Here is a 7,003-nt window from a genome sequence, read left to right as displayed (position 1 = left end):
AAGAGGCGTTGTACAATATTTATAACAACATCGAGGTGTAGACGTTATGCTGCAATGAGACACACTGCATTGAGATTTATTTTATCCGACGGTGACAATAAAAATGGATCTCCTTATGAAACCATGCTAAAAATTAGTGTTGCTCTGGCTACTTGTTGGGTATGATAACTATGGTTTATTTTGCTTACAGGAGTAAAAAAAAATCGTAAAATATGTAGTTTTACCCCGCTAAATGTTTATTATTTTGTAATTTATCAACACTCCGTAGGCATTTGGTAATCAAATAGGTGTTATTTTAATTTTAAAACCGTCTAGCACAATATTTTTAACTACTTTATTTTAAAAGCCAGATTTCATAAAACTTGAATTGCTTCGAAAACTATTGAATTAAAATCCTATGATTTGATAATCATCTACAGAGAGGTAAATTGGTAAATAAAATGTTTACTAAATACACATACGTGTCAAGAGAATACTTATTACAATTAATTTATATATCACAATTATTTTCTACTTTTAAATATTATATTTTAATAGCGCATGGAGTTCCTTCCTAATAGATATGATGGTTAAATCGCGATTTTTGAGATGAGTGGTTATTATTGAAAGGTATTAAAGTTGTCGATTTACCCTAAGCCAGGTCCTCATGCGATCCAAAAATGGTACTAACATAAATCACCGTTCTCTTACAACACTCAGCTTAAAAAAATAACATTACTTTCCTCTAAGTCATTTACTTTCGTAAACTACATGCGTTAATAATTTCATTTTTTACTATATTAAATAATCATAACAACCAAATAAGTCCAGAATTTATATTAACATATTTTATTATTCAAAGAATACCCTTCAAAAAATGTTGACTTAAATTTATGAAAAAGAATAATTTAATCAGTAAGTATAGGACAAGTTGGCAAACCTTTGTTTACTAGTTGTGATTCATACAGTTTCGAGTGTTGGTACTGCGCGATGTGCCGATAAAAGTATAAAAGCCTGCGGTCGACCGGTCGCCGTCATTCCGCGTCAGATCTTTGGTTAGTTAACATCTCTTTACGTTTATACAAGATGGCCGACAGGAAAGCTGCTCATGACTTCGTTGAACACCACGGATCAGCTGTTGGCAAGGTACCAGGAGGCAACAATGTCATGGGACTTACTCCCGAGGGTCCGAGAAAGGATGGCATCGCTGCCAAAGCCCAGGCCCACGAGGGGGACATTTCGAAAGACAGCAAGATCTCGCACCTTCAGAAAAACGCCATGAAGAAATGAGGTAATCAAAATTAATTACTCACGATATTTAACCACTTTTGTTTTCTATGCTTTTAGTTTCCACTCCATAACTGGATTTGTTTGCTACAAAAACTGGCTGAATTTTTAGTTTTGCCTATGTATTGGTAAATTTTGTTCATCCAACAGAGTTTACATTGCCTTGTTGGTTAGTGCTTGTGTTATTGTTGTAAAGTGAAGGCTGCTGTAAATTTTGTTGGATTCTAACTCGATACATTAGTTTTTATTCTATTTCGATTGGTTTAGCTACTGTGTTTATCGTTTAATTGGGTTAAGGTTTTTTATAAATATATAAATAAGCTACTTGATGAAATATTAGTTTATTAACTTTGATAATGTTATAATTCCTTGGGAGACCTCTAAGAAACTTACCGTACCAAGAATCTGGTTTTCAGGGAAATATATTTCGTTTTTTTATGTGACTTACATTTTTTATCCACGAGTATTAAAATTAATGGAAGTTTAATTAATATGAACACTTATGATCTTTGGATAATTTGTATGGCAAAATTTATGATAGTTAAATCTTAAAGTAACCCTCTGGTTATTATGGATTTTAAATATGTAGTATCACATTTTATTACATATAGATTTTGGTGAATAATTTCCTAAAATCCCGAAGTTCTCCTATTTGCCAGAATTTAATTTTTTTTACTGCAACTTCTTATGCTTAAAATTGTAACAGCACAATCACTGATTGTGACAAGTGGACAAAAAAATACTAATGAAGTTAAAGTTATGGTTGTAAGGGTGGCTTTTAGATCAAATTCAAACTCTAAATCAAATAAAACTTCCACTTCTTAGCTCATTTATATTTTGTAGCGTTCAATCAAAAACATGTAGATCCCTCTATAGTTATTTCGTCGTGAGAAACGTGAAGGATAGTTATTTCAACAGAGCCATTGTTTTGTGTTTGAGCTTCAGTGTTTTTATATTGCTGATTAGTACATTAAATTTTCTTTCATGGTAGAAGCCTTTTTGCTAGATTCTAAACTCACACCAGTTCTATACAGGATATCCAGAAAAGGGGGGGTATAAAATACGTAGTGATTTCTTTGGTCAAAATAAGGAGAAAATAAAGAATAAAGCTTATCCAAAATTGTTTCGTTAACCATATTGACCATTTTGTATTTTTTACATAAATGTTTTTATCTTTGGAATGTTCCTATCGATATTTATGAAACTTGATTTAAATCTTAAGGTAGAAGAGACCCATACCAGGAAAAACTATTTTGGTCCAATTAAAAATTTGAAAATTGCGGCCATTTTAGTTTTTTTTTTTATTTAAATTACTAAAAAATGGCTGATTAAAAAATATATCACAAACACTTTTATTTAGCATTTACAATTTTTTAACAAATGGCACCAAGTTCAAAAAAATTGAATTTAGTAATAGCCAAAATATCACGATTTTTATTTGTAAAGTAAGGCAAAATGAGTAAGGCATTTTTAAACTTTAAAGTCATTTTAAACTTATTATTAAGATTTTTGAAATTATTACTTTTCCAATGAAATTTATTTCGTTACTTTTTTTTGCGAATTTCTCTATAGGGAAGTAGCTATTGCCGAAAGGGGTAAGGTTAAACCTAGACCCAGGACTGATTTACTTTTTCATTTTGATTTCCCCAGAGGCCAAAACACCATTCATTCAAATTTTTATATATGTCCGTGAACGCGATAACTTGAGTCATTTTTGTCCAATTTTGATAAAATTTTGTTTAAATGTGTAAGGCAGGATAAACTTCGATGAGTTTGCGAACCAGCATGATTGGACCATGGGGACGGGGTTTACGGGGGGTTTATGGGGTGAAAAAAATAGTTTTCTAATTTTTGACCCTCAAAACACAAAATTTCCCAATTTCTCTCTAGACCTTTTTAAAGAGCTTAAAAAACAAATAATTTAGTATATCAAAGTGTTTTTGTAAGATTATTGGTAACGGAGAAAGTTCAAAAAATTTTAAATTTAAAATTCCCATGTTATTCTTATGAAGAATATTGTAAAATTTGGTAGATTGCTTGTCTAAGGATATATTTTGATCAAACTTGGCAAATTTATTTATTTTATACTAAGCTATTAATATTTTACTAAAAAATACAATTTATTAGTTTCCTTGTAGCAGCAAACCTAGGTACTCATTAATCCTAATGTCCTTTAAATAGATCTAATTTAAAACCAATTCAGACAAATGTAAATTCCCTTATTCGGCAGGTTTGCTGGTATTATAATTGTTAGCACGTAAGTGCTTGGCATTTTAAAATTTAACTTTCATTTTAGATATGGTGGTAAAATTTGAAATTTCTTTCAAAACTCCAATTTTTAAAGCTATATCAAGATTTTACATGCAGTGTTAAGACGTTTGTTCGTTGTTATTTGCTATATATTACAATACACAAATAAATTATAAAAAAATAATTTATAAATAAAAAAACTTTTTTAAAACAAAACGTTTTTGAACACACTAAAAAGTAGAAAATAATTTATAAATATGTTGAGGGTATAAATACTTGTAAGATTTAAAACGAAAAACGTAGGGAGCATGCAATTATTTGATAATAATACATTAGTTTAATAGGTGAAGGTAATTGTTAATTATCTATTGCGTTTTTCGTTTTAAATCTTACAAGTATTTATACCCTCAACATATTTATAAATTATTTTCTACTTTTTAGTGCGTTTAAAAACGTTTTGTTTAAAAAAAGTTTTTTATTTATAAATTATTTTTAACTTTTTAGTCTTTAATGTGTATATATGTTAAATACTTTTTATGTGGCCTGTTAATATATAACCTTTGACTATTAATACAACAAACCAAAACCTTATTATCTCTAATCAGATGTTTTATCTTTACTTTAAAATGCTTGTTTTATATTTTTATAGTTATAGTTTATAGTTTTATATTATCTGGAGCAGAACCTGTACCTCTTAACCTCTGCTCTTCGAACTGTCAAATTTAAGTATTTACAGCTGACTTAATATTAATAGATATGTTTACATTCTTTCAAAATGTAAATATGGAAAATGTGGAAGCCCATGGGGCGTATCCCGTGGGAAATATGAAAATTAAATGATATAATATTGCATTGTCATCCAATTGTGAGCTATGTTTCAAATTTCAAGTCTCTAGCTCATCGGGAACTTTGTTTAAGATTGATATCAAAATTTGTAGGAAAGCGACTAGCGAGCTAATAAAAACAAGCCCATGAGGCTTAGCCCAAGGAAAATATGAAAATTAAATGATATAATATTGCATTGTCATCCATTTGTGAGCTATGTTTCAAGTTTCAAGTCTCTAGATCATCGGGAAGTATCAAAATTTGTAAGAAAGCGAGTTTATAACAACAAGCCCATGGGGCGTAGCCCAACGGAAATATGAAAATTAAATTATATAATATTGCATTGTCATCCGTTTGTGAGCTATGTTTCAAGTCTCTGGCTCATCGGGAACTTAGTATAAAATCGATTGCAAAATTTGTACCGGACAAGAAAGCGAGCTAATAAAAACGTTTTAAAAGGAATCTGAAACCTAAATAATATTTTATAATGACATTTTATGTCATCATAAATATGGATCTTTATCTTGATAGAACTTTCAAATTTGTAATCCAATTTGACACCAGCAATGACATTTTTATTTCAACTTTTTATGACCACTGAATAGATAAAAAAATAAACTTTACAATTAATTTAAAAGTTTGCTTTAAAATTAATTCATTTACCTCCTTGAATACATTTTTACTCAAAAACAATATCTCTCCATTTATTGTTTTAGACGTGAAAATCAGACTTTGTTACTAATCAAGTCTAAATTTCATGACAAAGTCTAGGTTTTCTATATTTGTTTCTGTTTTTTACTACACTACTGTGAAATGACCTGTTTTCATTATATGTAGTACCGAGGGACCAAGCTATGGCTCGGTATAGTTTATTTCTATTGTAAAATCAACATAATGGAAACTCACGTTTTATTTACAACTAATTTTAGCATTTTTAAGTTTTGCTAGAGTTTCAATTTATTCTGATGGAAATTTTAACCTGGCAGTCCACAACATATTAGTTTATTTTACAGTCTATGGTAAAAATTACTTGTTTAATAATAGACTTTACTTGCATAAACATTGTTTTGACAGTTTGATTAAATTAAAATTGCCGATTGAAAATTTTTGTTTAAATTCTAGTTTATATTAAATAAATTTAATTATCTACCGGTATAGTATTAAATATTTATTTCACTGTTAAACCAAATTTTCCTAAGAGTTGACTCAGTACTTCGGGTATGAAGTGTTGGTAGGAGAGAGCCAAGTAAAATAATTAGTATTTGATGGAACTATTTCCCCCTATGTCTATAGTAATCTTCAGTGTAATCTTTGCTCAATAGTAGCAACTGATGTTTTCCCTTTTGTACTGTATTTTGTAATTTGCTAGTATAGTAATTTGTTAGTAATAAACACATGTTACAAGTCTTTTGTTGACTTTTTTGATTTTGTTGACATGTTATTTTGTTCAACCAACATAGTTACTTGGCAACTCATATGGCAAATGTTAAAAAAGTTTAACTTTAAATTTATTTTTTTAACAGATTTTGTTAGCAGTTTTATTTGCATTAAACACATTAGCAGGCCAGAAATTATTTACAGCATTTGAATGAAATTTTCGAAGCCGTTATTGAGATTGTGCAAGCAAGCAAGCATACATACAAGCCAACATTGCTCATATAAGAGTATAGAATGTGTTTATCACCTGCAAAAATTCATCATTATTTTTAATAATTTTAATTTACAAAGAAGATTAGCTATTGTTTTTGTCAACTGTTTCAATTTGCAAGAACTAAAACTGTACAATCAATGTAAATATTAACTTTAAATTGCAGGTACACCTTAAAAATGCAATGAGTTTTGTAATGTTCTTAAATGTAATAATTAAAGAAATATCCAATCTCTGTTTTAATTAAGAAATATATCTTTGTAAAAAGTAATATTCAATTCAAAATTAACAGTGAAAGTGATTCTATACAATATTCTCTACCATATTTAAAGTGCTCTCGCACTTCAAACATATGATGAACATATGACATATGACTCACTTTCTACTGTTGTTATGAAATATACTACTGAATACAAAAACAATACAGCATGTTAAACACATTATTTTACAATATTACTTACGCTTAATTATTTATGTTTCAGATTCAACACTTGTTTCTGCATCCATGTCAACTGTACAGGACCACTTTACATTTAAGAATATTATGTTGCAATGACATTTTAATAAATACTTTTTCATTGTTCATTGTTTTTTCTGATCATTTTATTAGTTAGGACTGCCTATGTAGCAATTAAAAGAAAATTCTTCTATCTCTAGGGTATCTAAAAGAGATTGGGAATCCCCCCCCCCCCTTTAACACAACTAACAGATGATTGTTGATTCAACAATGAACAGCTTATTGTTAACATCCATTGTAATCCAAACAGTCAGCTGATGTTCATGCTGAATGGTAAGTTACTAAAGTATACATGAAAATGTGTGATGACAATTGATACAATTTTGTTGAGTTTTGATTAGGTAGGAAACAGGCTGTTTCTATTGGGCCACTTTTGCTACAGTTTAGCTAAGATTCATTTCTCATTCTCTTATGGGGAGCGTTTCATAAACTCCAAATTTCACAAACTCCAACGCTTAAAATATTAAATGAACAGAGCGGTTCATAACCTCCAAATT

The 7,003-nt window shown here is 29.3% G+C and overlaps 1 long non-coding RNA gene across 1 annotated transcript; it reads left to right on the top strand.

Moving 5' to 3' along the window:
- Nucleotides 1–977: 977 nt before the first annotated feature.
- Nucleotides 978–6,572, top strand: LOC128999317 (uncharacterized). Its single transcript, XR_008491274.1, has 2 exons — nt 978–1,270; nt 6,472–6,572. It is a non-coding gene; the product is annotated as an uncharacterized LOC128999317 (long non-coding RNA).
- The last annotated feature ends 431 nt before the right edge of the window (nt 6,573–7,003 follow it).

Source organism: Macrosteles quadrilineatus, unplaced genomic scaffold (assembly GCF_028750875.1).
Source record: "Macrosteles quadrilineatus isolate MER2022 unplaced genomic scaffold, UCM_ALF_1.0 Scaffold_8__2_contigs__length_117827958, whole genome shotgun sequence".
Lineage (NCBI taxonomy): Eukaryota > Metazoa > Arthropoda > Insecta > Hemiptera > Cicadellidae > Macrosteles > Macrosteles quadrilineatus.
This window is presented reverse-complemented; position numbering and strand designations above follow the sequence as displayed.